Source organism: Oncorhynchus gorbuscha, linkage group LG15 (assembly GCF_021184085.1).
Source record: "Oncorhynchus gorbuscha isolate QuinsamMale2020 ecotype Even-year linkage group LG15, OgorEven_v1.0, whole genome shotgun sequence".
In the NCBI taxonomy this organism is placed as follows: Eukaryota; Metazoa; Chordata; class Actinopteri; order Salmoniformes; family Salmonidae; genus Oncorhynchus; species Oncorhynchus gorbuscha.
In genome coordinates, this window is record NC_060187.1 from 58,243,662 (window position 1) to 58,256,749 (window position 13,088).

Below are 13,088 nucleotides of genomic sequence, written 5' to 3' on the forward strand. Positions count from 1 at the left end.
AGGGCCCTGTCTCAGAATGTGTTCTCTCCAATCCTCCGCTGTCATCAGAACACACTGTTTCTGCTCCATGGGAGACACAATGTTACCCTACAAACAAAGCAAACACTCCAGGCAATATACTGAAATATAAGGCTACTGTTTGGAACCTTCATATTCATGTGTTACGTGTTATGAATCCAGAAATATGTCAGCGTAAGTCACATACAAGTAATATTACTGTCACTATTTTGACATAATCTAATGAAATTCTAATGAAAGACCGTAATAGGAAAGGTTTAATATAAGGCCTTATGAAAACGTTGACACAACGGGAAACCCCATGATGATGCAATACGTAGCAACAAACGTTGTCTCAAGAAAGAGTACACCTGCCGTGTACATTAGTAGAGCTGTTGCATTATGCATGCTAGGTAATGATTATTAAAACCAAAATCCATTGAGGATTAATGTAACGGATATCCCTAACAGCAAGGTAACCCTATGACACAGTAGCGCCTTTTAGCTACACAGCTAGCCTAGCTGTGTTCCCACACCAGATGGTGTTTTCATATCATACTACAAAGTGTGCGCTCCACAGTGAAAGATCTGCGGCAAGCATTTGCTTCTGATAACTATTTCAATATATAATACCGAGCAACCCCCACATCAATGCGTCCGTCTAGTTCTGAAAAAAAATTGCCAAAAACTTGGGCAGGAGTTTTATTGAGAATTGTTTATTGTTTTTCTAGATTACTCTTATGTATTCGGTGTGAAGTATTGAGGTAATGTATTGAATTGAACATAACCAAAAACAGCTTGCACGCATGATAAAGTCAGTTATCCGTCTCCCTGTCACTCCCCAGCAGCCTCCTGGGACTAAATGTCATTATAGCAGCCGGAGGTGTGCTTTCCTGGATTTGACAGCCATTTTATTTTGTGGGTCATGGTGCTCTATAGCATGGTTAATTGGAACCGGTCCTGTTGGTGCAAAATGTGTCCCCACACCTCTCTGATTCAGAGGGGTTGAGTTAAATGCATTCAGTTGTGCAACTGACTAGGTATCCTCTTTCCATTCCCATCCCACACATGCATACACACACAAACACACACACACACCCTTATGGTCTCCCATCCACTATTTGGAGGGAGAGGGAGAGGGACGGGGAGAGAGAGCAGACGCAGCTTGGGAGACTCTTATTTAGTTTGTTAATTAGCTTGAACCTATTGATCCCAATTTTAAAACCTGCCACGTTGCTATGCTCGCTTCTTTTGTGCATTGCCCCAAGCAAGATAAAAACAGAGCCTTTATTGCGTCGCCTTTCAAATAGCACGGCATTCAACGGAGCAGTTTCCTCCGCCTTCTCTATAAAAATACAGCCTTATCTGTCCACGGACTGTGTATACTGGTGTAACTACTCAGCTCTAAGACACCCCTTGTTACACAGGCATTACAATAGCGAGACCTTTTCTCCTTCTCTTTATATTAATCAGGATTTGACACCGAAGGTATCAGTGGGCGGCACAGGTTTTAAATCCTATTTAGCTGGGACTTAGTACAATGTACAGGGCGTGGTATGATTTCAGTCTGCCCTTTTAATCAGGCACCTTATTGTTATGGGTACGCTGCAAATGTCAGGTCTGGTCGTGTGAATCCTTCCCTGCATTGTGTGTGAGGTTTCATGGCGGGGGGGTGCGCGCTAAGACAAACCTCCCTGGGCCAAACCATTGCAGAGAGGTACCTCTCGAGCTTCCGCGTTTACAGCACTCGCTCACTCCCACCATTGACTGATAGCTTGGAGGTTGGAAGCCACTGTCAATTTAGTTAACACAGTGAAAGCACCTGAAGATCCCTCTCTAGCCTCTCTGTGTGCTATATAAGACAACCTGGGTATCCTCCTCCATCTAAAGGAATGTTTAACCGTCTACTGTCCCCGGGGTGCACTATGGTTAACCACAGAGTATATGCTATGAATCACTTAAGGCCTGCCCTTCTGCATGTACCCAGACGAAGATAGATGGGACTTGAGATGGAGATTATCATTGATGGGGAGACACGGGAGAGGAAATGAATGGGGGAGTGGAGGTTAGTGGGCGACTTGGGATTGTCACTGCAGATCAGCTAAGCTATTAGCGATGCATGCATGAATCATAGCATTGGCAGAAGGGCATTCCATCCAACGTTCAGAACAGTACCCTTCCCTCAGGTCACCACTACAGAAGTGAGAGAGAATCTTAGAAGGCCTGGGATGGCTGTCATAGTAAGCAGTTTGTTGTCAGCAAGGGGCCTGCCAATCTGCGACGTGATTGGATGACGCCTGACCTTTTATTTTTTTATCAAGAATGAAATGTTTGATTGGTCCTCGGTCTAATCGGCACGCGTATTCTCCAAAATCAATTCTCTATCAAAGAGAGTTAATGAGTAGTTTCGACGCAGTGTTTTTCTCAAATGTATATTTTTTCACTCTCAACTTTCCCCTCAGTATTTTTACAAGATTGATTTGTTCATGGCAGGTAGGCTAGTGGTTAGAGCATGGGGCCAGTAACCAAAAGTTTGCTGGATCAAATCCCTGATCTGACAAGCTAAAAACAATCTGTCGTTCTGCCCCTGAATAAGGCATTTAACTCACTGTTCCCCGGTAGGCCGTCATTGTAAATAATAATTTGTTCTTTTTTAACTGACTTGCCTAGTTAAATAAAGGTCAAATAAAACATGTAACGGTTTCCAGTTACTCATAGTAGCGCTCGGTTTGGTTCCACGGTGTTATAGTTCTGTTCTTACTTGCCAGTCTTTTTTGGTTAACCACTGTCTTCTTTGTCATGACATGGGTTTTGACTCCACAATTGGGTGCAATAACACTGTCTATGATCCATCTGTGTATAATGCATTTTAGTGTTCATATCATGGCTCAGTCTATATACAGTACGAAGGTTATACATGATTTCATAATGCGCCGCTTACTGGAGGCTTATAGACATTGGTACTAAAATCTGTCACTGTTCATTTGATCACTAGTATTGTGGTTTGCATATTGCTCGAAGATGTGATGAAAATGAATAGTGAATCGCTGGCTACAAGTCCAGCAGAGCAGGAGTCAGTCAAGCGTAGAAAATTCAATCTCACGAACAACAGCCCTTAACCTTTAAACTTCAACCTGATATTACAGTACACACAATATACAGAGAGTGAGAACTCTGATCTATATTCTGTACTAAAAAAAGAGCAATTTTGAAACTGGTTAATTAGGTGCATGACATCAAGGGTAAACTTGAGATTATACAATTTGCATGAGGAACAATAGTCTTTAATCAGTGACTATTATTTGCTTAGACGAGTCAGCGGAAGGATGTCACAACAATCACATGTAAATGTAACGAGACATCTGCAAGGTATTAATTACTCTGAGGTCGGAAAGTAAACAATGTTTGTCATATTTGTCCATGCTAATCATTTTAGATCTAAGGAATTATTATTCTGTGTATTTTTGTTATACAGTATGTATATGATTCGGGCCTAGCAGAATATTCTATAACTGGACAGAGATGTTGGCATGGCAATGTTCTCATTGTTTGTATTTCTTCTGTGTACTTTGTGATATATATATATATATTCCCTTAAGTTAAACATGTGTTGTAAATGTGTATCAGCACAGCATTATGACAGCATTTTCTAAACTGCAGAGGGGGATCTTGCTCATATTTTGTAGGTTTCCTATACCATTACCTTTTCCTATTATCTTGAAGATTATAGTCTTCATATGCGTATGGAATCCTTTCATACAATCATCCCTTCTGCCATCCTGATACCATCTAAAACATGACGTCAGCCAGGGATAGCAAATGTGCAGTGAGCTCATTACACTGGAAATAGGGGAAATATGGGGAAATGTCAAAGGCACTGCTGAGTCATTCTGCTAAGGCCCAAGAACATTGAGGTGAGAGGTGCATCAGTGACCTCTAGGATTGGAAATAAACACAGGAAATAGCAGCTTAACAGCCGCCCTCTACGACGATGTGATGTCTAGACGGTGAAATATATTACGGAAACATACAGGAGCATTGCAGCTTAGAAACAGCAATACCCTGAATGTCTAAAGTGATCTATTCTAAATGTCAGACATTAGGGTTGAGGAGAGGGTAAGGCTGCCTTTGGTGGTAATACAAAAACCCTCTGATTTTTCATGGGATTGGTATTGTTCCTCACTCTTACATCCTGGATACATGAAAACATTCACATACAGTCCCAACATGGTGTCATTATATATGTCAAAATAGTGAAATGTAACATTAGTTATGTCACTTCCGTTCACATATTGCTTCTATTACACATTTTTGGGATTTCATTCATCCAAAGTATACTTGTAGCTACTATAGATTGTATGGCATTTTGCAAAGTACACTATCTCCTATGAGAACAAGAGACCCTCAACATTACCAGTCTGATTGTTGTACAGTGATATATGACCAACAGAGAAAGGCCACACTTAAAATGATTGGCATGCAGGGGGCGTCCCAGAATGAATGCTTGTTTAATACCCTGCACTTGCTCTCGCTGCACTGTCCACGTATGGATCGCCTGTCTATCTCAAAGAGTCATTACTTTTAAATGTGCACCGGCCCATTCCTGAAGGGAGACGTAGGCATTCTGTGGAGCGCAACCTGCAACGTAAGTCATGTTTGAATACTTTTCAAATGAATCCTTCCTTCTTCCCTTCATTGGGTTTGTTTACAGGAACACAATAATGCGATTATTGTGAATACTCAGATTAATACAATAGTTCTATTAAAATGTTTACATGCTTTACAAGAAGAAGAATTTCCTTCATCATCCCTTTTACATGGGACTTTGATACATTCAGAAAAATCGGCAGTCAAAATAAACGTTCTACCATACCCACCATCTTATTTCTGGGAAGCCTATTTGATTCTGTGTTTGGACACATAAAGTTTGCATGTGAAAACTATAGGTAACACCAACGTAGAGCATCTTTTAATAGAGCGTTGGGCCACCACGAGCCAGAACAGCTTCAGTGCGCCTTATTGGAGGGATACGACACCATTCTTCGAAGAGTCATTCCATAATTTGGTGTTTTGTTGACGTGGTGGAAAACAGTGTCTCAGACGCCACTCCAGAGTCTCTCATAAGTTTTCAACTGGGTTTAAGATCTGGTGACTGAGACGGCAATCATTTTCATGCTCATCAAACCATTCATTGAAAACCCATGCCCTGTGGATAGGAGCATTGTCATCCTATTGGGGTAACAAAATAGCCATGGCAGCCAAAATAATGGCCTACCCAGCCCATTTTATACATGACCCTAAGCATGATGCATAATAACTACCTGTGGAAGCACCTGCTTTCAATACACTGTATCCCTCATTTACTCAAGTGTTTCCATTATTTTGGCTGTTACCTGGATGTCTATGATGCATACTTTGAGTTTTTTCTAACTCTCTTCACTCACGCAAAAGAGGGCGGCTTGAACTGCTGGTGTAGGACATGCACAGATCCAAGACACCACTGGAACTCCAATTAAGGTGTTTACATGCCCTAATCATTTGAAAGATTGCTCAGATATCCGGTTTTAATCAGTGGTGTGCTTACTTAGATTATGACCTTTACGCCAATTAAGATAAGCAGAGTAAGGTGTTTAGGTTACTAATGCCGTACTTGGCCTACAGCCATCAAATTATTAGTGTGCATGTAAACGTACTCGTTGAAGTAATCACTGATCTGACAAGGATTGATAGGTAAAAGTAAGGGTTAGACAACACAGCTTCCAACATTCCATGTTATGTCAAATTTGTTATCACTTCAAGGAAAGTAGGAAGGAAGTATGCATTTTTTTAGGTAATTGAACATGGCAGTAATGATAAAGTAACTGGAAAAATACGTATTAGGCTGTACATTATACGCTATGTATAGAATTCATTGATTGATCCAAAGTTTGAATCATGTATGCATCAAAATTGCCCATTGTTAGACTTGGATAGTCGGTTTTGCTCACACCAAAATCACTGATTGAACCACATGAGATCGTAAGGGTGATTGAAAAAGCTTTATTCCTATCCGGGGCACTCTTGGAGGCAAGGGTACAATCAGTGGGGCTTTGTGAGCCTCTGTCTGCAGCCGTTAATGACGGCTGGCACGAGCTGAGCAGAGAGATCAGAGCGTGCATGTTCTCCGTCAATAGACAGAGCAAGCACTTTGGAGATAACAGAGCCAGCACAGTGTGTGTGTGTGTGTGTGTGTGTGTGTGTGTGTGTGTGTGTGTGTGTGTGTGTGTGTGTGTGTGTGTGTGTGTGTGTGTGTGTGTGTGTGTGTGTGTGTGTGTGTGTGTGTGTGTGTGTGTGTGTGTGTGTGTGTGTGTGTGTGTGTGTGTGTGTGTGTGTGTGTGTGTGTGTGTGTGTGTGTGTGTGTGTGTGTGTGTTCCGAGTGGTGCCTATTAGAGCGGGGAGCTGCTCCAGCCACTGTCAAACTTTAAAAGGGAGGACCAGAGAAGATATTACCTGCAATGATGGGCTTTTGCTGACTAACGCTTCAGTGTTCAACTGTAAAGACTGGGCTTTATCAGACTGTCAGGATGTTAGACTTTTGTTCATTTATTAATACATTTTTGCCTTTGTTTCATCTTAGACATGAAGATGATAGGAAAGGGCTCCTTTTCCCCTCTTAACAACCTCCTCCCTCCTCTCCTCCCTCATTTTTTTCTTTGAGCGGTGAAACAACCGCTCATTTAAACTCTTGTTCCTTTAGGAGGAAAAGATAAGCTTTTGTTTGGGGTTTCATTCAAATAAAGGTACAGTAATAAATTCACTCTCTATTCCAATTCCTGTCTAACTGGAGATGCAATCCTGTTCAGCATGTGCTCATTGTTGTAATCCCGGCATGGGGACAATGGCCTTTCCCTTCCCCTATCCTGCCCTTTTACGAATACCCCATCTTCCTCCTCTCACTGGATTATCGTCCATACATTTACATTTTTCAGACCAATTACAGGGTCTTACACGCTGACGGTTGTGAGGGAATTGATGACCATTCAATCATTTCCCATGTTTCCAATCGTCTTATGCACATTTGAGGGTTGAAATAACCTCAATGGAGCACTCAGTCAATACTATGTCCAGTGCATGGGCCTGAATGTGATCTGACAGCATTGTGTTTTGCAAATCATTGGGACAATTCCAGACAACTTTGACACCAACAGCGGCACACACTTTTTCTGCCAAATAATCTCTACCTTTCCGTCATATTCAACCCCATGAACGATTATTTTACTTGCCATTTTCACATTTTCCCATCCCTTGAATTCCCCCTCCCTTCCTTCCCATGGCTTGCCAGTCATATGTACACCTTGATTTGTACGAATTGATGGAGGTAAGAAAAAACTGCACATGGAAATGGGCTGGTGATTGCCTCCCTGGGTGGTGATGGATGGTTTGAGAGATCTCCCCGCAGACGTAGCCCCTCCATGGGGGTTGATGAGCTATGGAGCAGGGTGCCACGCTGGCTGAACAGCCCCGCTCAGCCTTACTCAGCCCTGTCAGGGACCCATTGATTGCAGGGTGCTTCAGAAATCAGCCCGCCACTCTGCCCCGTGGTTCAGGGCTAACATGCTATCAGGTGGGACAATGCACAGTGTATTACTTTTCCATTTGCCGGTGAATATGCACATTTGAAAATGTTTCACGTACTTCAACTTGGGATGGTGGTGGAGGGATGGCCAGTCAGCCTGTCTGGAGGATCTAACCATTGTGTGGTTGGGTCTAAACTGCATGGGAGGATACTGTCAAGGTGTTATATATTGTCCCTATAAATGTTCAAATGGATCCCTCCTCTGTGGTTAGTAGTTCTCCTTCTGAAGCTTGAAAGACACATTACAGAGACATGCTAAAGGCTGAGAGTTTTGGTGTCAGTAGATGAAATCTCTCAGAGAGAGATATGCTGTTATGTAACACAGTGTATTATTGTGCGAACAGAGAGCAGGGATGAATTAGTTGTTCTCCATTGGGTGTCTGAGCTTGAGCAATGGATGTTAAAGAGGGTGGCTTCTCTCACTGTCACCAGTGCCGCCAGCTGAAAATGGGACTCATGTAATGACTTGAGCACGGCAGTTCTAATAGAATATCTATAATGGCATTCATAAAAATTTTGTCATGAGACATGATTGAAATTAAAATGATTCTGAAATGAGCGTTCCAGCTCAGGTTATTGGTTCGTATGTCGCTCATCTATATCAACTATTGGAGGACTGCAATTTATTTAATCGCAGACTATTAATTCAGACTTCGGATTCGTCCTCGCCAATCTTTTATGACCGTTGCAATTTGTTTCATTGGCTGTGGGTGTTAGTCACACAACTACTGGAGATCCACCCACTTCATACCATTTCAACGGTTCATCCTAGGACAAACCCAACACATTTGAATGTGTGTATAACTGTACCGAAGTGTGTTCTAGACTAGCCCGAATCATATCTATTCCATAACACTGAGTCCAGTAACACATGTAGGCTACACACGGTACATGTACAGACTGCTGTACATGCTGTCGAACAAACAAACACCCAAGCACAGTCGCTACCTGGCAAACCGTCTCTGCCCTCCTGTTGTCCATCCTTCTGCCTCAAGTCAACGGCCCAGCAGGCTCGCCTTGGCCACACAAGCATGTCCAGGCTTGTCCACTCACCAGGTAGCTGGGACAACATCCAGTCACTCAATCCAGCAGCTGTTTTCACTCAACCAGGAAAGGAACACACAAGATGACACCATGCTACTGTGTCTCTTAAAGGGTTTTTCGTAATCCAAAACACTGTCAATAAAACATGACTTTGTCCATCGAAGAAGAAATTATTATTTTTAATGTCTGTTCTGATGTTCCTCTGTCTAGACCTGTGTAGTGGTATTTGGACTGCAAAAAGATGACAACATCACTGTGACCCTCTTGATGTGTGCAATTGCATTTAGCTGGCTGCCAGATTATATCCCATTTTCGAAGAGAAGTGGGGGACTGTGACCACAGGGCTCATTCATGTCCAGTTGGAAATATGTCTCTTTATTCAGACATATTTTGGATAAAATCACTCCCCCCGAACCCCATGTTTGTTGCTAAGCACATTCTATATTTCCTTTTGCTTCTTTCAAGGGGACATTCATGTTTTCCAGGTGATTTGCTTGGATGCCAGTCTCTCTCACCCCTCCGGCTACACCACTGTATAATATTCTATATCTAGCTGTTCCGCCGCCATTAAAATGTCAGTCAGTTTAAGCCATTCCCAACACCGAGCTCCTACTATATGTTTACCAGACATTTCGTAGTAACCCTACTCTTTTCTCAGTGCTCCTTTGACAAAGATTATAGTGTCACATCACTTGAATAGTATAGGTTTCACTGTCTCCCCTGTGCCAGTAATAGACTTGTGGTCTATTGCGGTAGAATAGTATCGGAAAATAAATCCACAATCATATTCTGCACCTCATTTGCATAAGAAGTGGAAGGCTGTCGCAGACGAGTGTCTTGTAGTAACATTACACATTTGTTCAGCAAAGAATGTTCGTCAAAGACGGGGAAGCATGAGAGAAAATATTGGCTTTGTCAAGGGCCCCTGAAGAGTGTTGTAATCAGAGGAAATAACATGCTAGCTAATGCTACTGCAGCATGCGGGTGTGTATGTGAATGTGTGTGTGTGTGTGTGTGTGTGTGTGAGTGCCATGCTTTTTCGGAAGATAAGCTAGGGACTTTGAATACCAGTAATTCATTTGTTCCCGCATTGGGTATAGATATGGTGGAGGGGGGCGGTGATGCCTGTGGTGGCATGTCTCTCCCTCTCTTCTTCCCCCAGACACTCACATGCTCCCTCTCTCCCCTTCCCCCCCCCACACGCACATGCCCTCGTTCTCTGTCTCCCTCTTTCTCTCCCCCAACACCCACATACCAGTACATGCCCTCTCTCTCTCTGTCCTTCTCTCCCTGACACACGTGCACTCTTTTCCTCTCCCCACCCCCTCTCTCTACGCTACTCCCCCCTCTATCTCTCTCTCGTGCCCTGTTTGCCAGGATGTGTGTTTTTTAACTCAAAGGTTGTGAGAGATAAGGGGACATAGCCTACCCTTGATATGGCCAGTCAGCCAAACTAAACTCAGCCTCTCAAAGTGTCACGCTCTCTGTAGTGCTGACCAGAGGCGGAAAAAAATCAAAAAATTCTGCAGGCACACACACACACACACACACACACACACACACACACACACACACACACACACACACACACACACACACACACACACACACACACACACACACACACACACACACACACACACACACACACACACACACACACACACACACACACACACACGTGAAACAGATCAGGGTGTGACAGTATCAGCCTCTGACCTACGGAGGGAAAATAGTCCGATGAGACAGGCCTTCACAACGTTTTGACATGAACAGCATACATATTATTATGAAATGACACGTGACACATGACCTTCTATGTTATACCTCTTATAAGCCCCACGCCATCTTATGTTCTGACCCTTACGTTTGTCATGTGAACTACGGTATGTGACAGAGGCAACAGCAAGCAGCTCTCCACTGCAATTCAAATGTTGTTTTCTACTCTGTTTATCACATACACTTCCCTCCGCACATAGCGCCTCCCTGCAGGACACAGTTACAGTAGAGAGAACCATTCAAGGCAAGGCATATAATTCAGTTGACAAGTAGTTCTAGCTATGTGCCTGCGAGCATGCATTTTTAAGAACACTGGTTATGTCATAGCCTGCATTTTTATATGAGGAACCTCCTTAGTCCATTTTAAGCCACATGGAAGTCAGCAGAGTGGCTGTCGACCTGTGTGCACATCGTTTTCACCCCAAATGGCAGCCTATTCCTTAAGTAGTGCAATACTTTTGACCAGGGTTCTGGTCAAATGTAGTGCATTATGCAGGTAATAGGGTGCCATTTGGGGTGCAGATTTGTGATTAATGAGGCTGGATGAGCTGCAATTAATGTCCGTTTGAGGTCAAGGAGATGGCAGCCATTTGTTTTCTTCTCTGAATGTGGAGGATGGGGCATTTTGCCCGTGCCACAGTTAATGTCCACAGTAGAAGCCGATTAACGGCTAATATTTGCAACCTACATTAACATTCAATTGCCAAGCTGTGTTTTTTTCTCCTTTTTGTTGCTACAATTATTTGTTGTGCTGCACATTGTTATTTGTTAACTTTGCATGAGTTCTTGTTGATTGGAATATATAAGTGCATTCCATAACTCATGTAGTACATGACTACTCTCTAGACATATAATGCGGATAATGGCTTCTCTTGTGGTTATGTTTTTGCAAACAATGTTCTCTAAATGTCTCTCTGATTCATCCCTCCCGCTGATTTACAGTAAAAACGGATCCTGATTAGCCATATTTCATCCAATGAGAAGGCCCATTTTGTCCCTCTACAAAATGAATCTCTGATGTTCAACAAATGTATTCAATATTTTGGGCACTTCCCATTTCCCTTTATCCCCAATGACAGTGTGGAATTGCAGTAGCAGATGCCTCTGCTTTTATTACGACATTCATCCTGATTTTTTATTTATTTGTAAAAAAAGTTGTCAAAGTAATCGTGCTGAGAAGGATCAGACCTTGCTGTCGATCTAAAGCATTGATGTGGGACTGGAAAGGCTGCCATGGTTACATTTAGCTGTTCAGGTATTTAAAAAAAAATCCACTTGATTCACTGTGCAACTTCCCAAACATGCACAGAGGCACTTACCCATACACCAACCTGAAGAGACACACAGACACACACACACACACACACACACTGCAGGGTATACTGCATTTCTTCAACCCTGCAGGGAAGAGAAAGGTGAAGAATATGAGACAAATGGTCCATTATATAAACTTGATCTTTTCTGTGGCGGCAAACATCAGCAACCCCATTTAATCCCCCCTCCCTGTCTGGGGCCTCCCCCGTTCATCATGTTCTTGTCAAGCATAGCAGACAGCCTAATATGAGAGGGCAAGCACTGTGTAAACAGTGGGCAGATTTGAGATGTATCACTGTAATGGAGTAATTACCCGGCAGTGGGGTACTGCACAAGGGCGCTAACCAACACGCCGGCGTTTGCATTATGGTCGACCTCTCAGAAGATCAAAAGGAATGTCCAAATATGGAATTTAATTTTTTATCACCTAACCCCTATTGCCCTCATTTTTTTGTTAAGCGCTTCATAACCACGAGACAGCTTCTCCTCTGTTTTTTTCTTTCTTTCTATTGGAAACCAGAGGCTGCATGGGGAACGTGAAATCGGTAGACCGCCCGCAGTTGCGGCAGCCGCTTTATTGAAAACAAATGATTAGACATAATGGTATGTAGGGAAGAGAAAAGCAATGAATAAATAACAGGTTATGCAGGCGCGGAATTCAAATCGGCCTCGGATTCAATTTGTCGACGGAATGGTAATCGGGAGGCCAGAGAGGGGAGGCAGAGAGCGGTGCGATTCTCTCCGCCCCACCAGTGTCACACCGTGCTAATTCGTGTTTCATGCTTGGCAAACTGCTATTTTCTCCCTTCAACCATTGCCTGCCATTAGAGTTCTCTCTTTTTTTCCCTCATTTTTTTTAAAGGGATCTTTTCAAAGTGCTCCCCCCCTTTGGAAGCATTAGCTGTGGATAAAAGTAATTTTACGAGAGGGTTCGAGAATAAACGTCTAGAGCTTAATGGCCCTTCCGTAAGTCGGTGAGATGTTTGCGAGGCCTCTTCACATCCATCGGCTGCAGGGGCTACTTGGGCCTCCTTTCCATGGCTCCTGTGTAGCAGCACATCCTTGTGGCTTCTTCAAAGCACTTTGGCACCATGCTAGCGGAGAGTGTGTGGATAAGAAAAGAAGCAGACTGTAAATGCCCTGCTAATGACTCTCAGCAGGACTACCCTTGTATCTTTTATGAAACAGGGGGAAAGGCCTGCATCATTATACAGCGCCCCTCTGAATTCCACAGCATGATGCTCAACAAAGAGAATCCCCTCCTGGTGAATTGCGCATAATGGAACACATTAGCGTATCGTTAGCCTACTAGCGTTGCCTGGAGGCCAAGCCAGTGTTT

The 13,088-nt window shown here is 43.2% G+C and overlaps 1 protein-coding gene across 1 annotated transcript in view; it reads left to right on the forward strand.

The window, feature by feature from the left end:
- LOC123997585 (glutamate receptor ionotropic, kainate 3-like) overlaps positions 1-13,088 on the forward strand; it is a 130,288-nt gene that overhangs the window by 10,162 nt on the left and 107,038 nt on the right. The window lies entirely within an intron of this gene.